Source organism: Apis dorsata, unplaced genomic scaffold (assembly GCF_000469605.1).
Source record: "Apis dorsata unplaced genomic scaffold, Apis dorsata 1.3 scaffold_111, whole genome shotgun sequence".
NCBI classification, from domain to species: domain Eukaryota; kingdom Metazoa; phylum Arthropoda; class Insecta; order Hymenoptera; family Apidae; genus Apis; species Apis dorsata.
The window spans coordinates 169,342-171,035 of NW_006263406.1; the positions used below are offsets into that span (position 1 = coordinate 169,342).

The 1,694-nt window shown below is 39.3% G+C and overlaps 1 long non-coding RNA gene across 1 annotated transcript in view; it reads left to right on the forward strand.

Annotated features, from left to right (window-relative positions):
- Positions 1-1,694, forward strand: part of LOC102674955 — a 34,795-nt gene that overhangs the window by 9,786 nt on the left and 23,315 nt on the right. The window lies entirely within an intron of this gene.

A 1,694-nucleotide genomic window follows, 5' to 3' on the forward strand; every position in this document is an offset into this window, starting at 1 on the left:
TCGAATTAAAATCGAGGATGGACCGATGCGAGAGTGCTGTTGGCACTCGTCGGAATTATTTAATTACACCGGTGTATCGATTATCGGTATCCAGGGGCGGTTTTCCGCGCGTGGCGCGTCCAGGTGACGCGCGCGCAGGTGGTGGCCAGGTGCCAGAGACGCGGCAGGTTTGTTCCCTCTCCCCTCCCCTTCCCCACTTCTCCTCCTCTTCTCCATGCCGTTTTCACCGCGACTCCCTCGGTTTCCCTCTCGCCGGGGCAAACAGGCTGTAAAGATAAGCGGGATCCCAGAGAGCGCCACATTCCTCGAGCTCCAGTTTTAATTAATTAACTCGAAATTATCCGCGCGCATTTGATCGATCGAGGAGGGAGGGAGGGAGGGAGGGAGGGAAGATGAGTTGTAGATTCGGTCGAAGGGGATCTCGATACGCGATCTCGTTGTCCCGGTGTTTAGAAAGCGATTCGCGTATTTCTGCCCTCCCCTCCCTCTCGATTGTAGATCGTGGAGAGCTCTCCTCGGCCAACCAACATCTCCCGTGGAAACGGCGCGGCGTTTCTGTTTGACTGCCGCGTCACCCATATTCGGATTATTTCACTACTTATGAACGATCTTTGTAGATATTTGAAAAGATATTTTGCAAGGTGTAATAAAACTATTAAATTGTTATAGAAATAATAAAAAAATAATTAATTTATTAAAAAAATATTTTTGAAAATTTTTAAAAATTTAATATTAATTTTTAATTTTTAAAAATTATTTCGAATGTAAAATTTTAAAACATTCTATACAAGGCTGAGGTTGATCAGGATTTGGACAAAAAGTTGTTGTCTTTTTTAAATTCCTTTGTGCGTTTAATTCATTTGTCGTCTTTTATCCGAAGAACATAATTTGCATATTTATAATACTTCTAATATTTATAATACTATAATACTAGTCTAATACTTATATCAGAATTATTTTTCCAAACGGCAATATTATGTTGACTCCGTTGAAAGTTTTGACAAGGTTTTGTTGTATTTTCGGATAATCCTAACAATTTTGCAGATAATAATTCTCTAACTCTTCTAATCTTGGGATATCACGAGTCTCTGATGATAATTAGATAATTTATGAACGTATCGTGCTCTGACCATCGGACACGATTACCTGCTGTGACATTGCTAGAGACCCTGGTCTCTAATAGACAAGCCGCACGAATAATTTATATACAATCCACAACTAAGAAGTATATTTGTAACGACTATGTCGAAGGACATTCGACAGTCACATTATCCAAATTATAATCCAAATTATTATCCAAATTAAAATATCCAAAATATATAAATCAGTACTACTAATCAATAGTATTGTCAATACAATTACTATTATCATTACTTCTAATAGTAATGGTGGAAAAAATCAGACTCGCATTACTAAAATATCGATAGAAGTATTAAAGTATTGATACAGCGGCGCGTGAAGGAAAAAATATCTGCTCAAATCCATCCAACGTGAATCGTATCCTCGAATTGCGATATTTAAGATAATATCCTTGGAAGGAGGAAAAAGGAAAGCGGCAGGAAAATTATCGGCTCGCCGAGTTGAGATTCTTCTCGCCGTAAAAGCGAAACAATGAAGGGATCGTTCGTCAATTGGAGAGAGAGAGAGAGAGAGAGAGAGAGAGAGAGAGAGAGAGAGAGAGAGAGAGAGAGAGA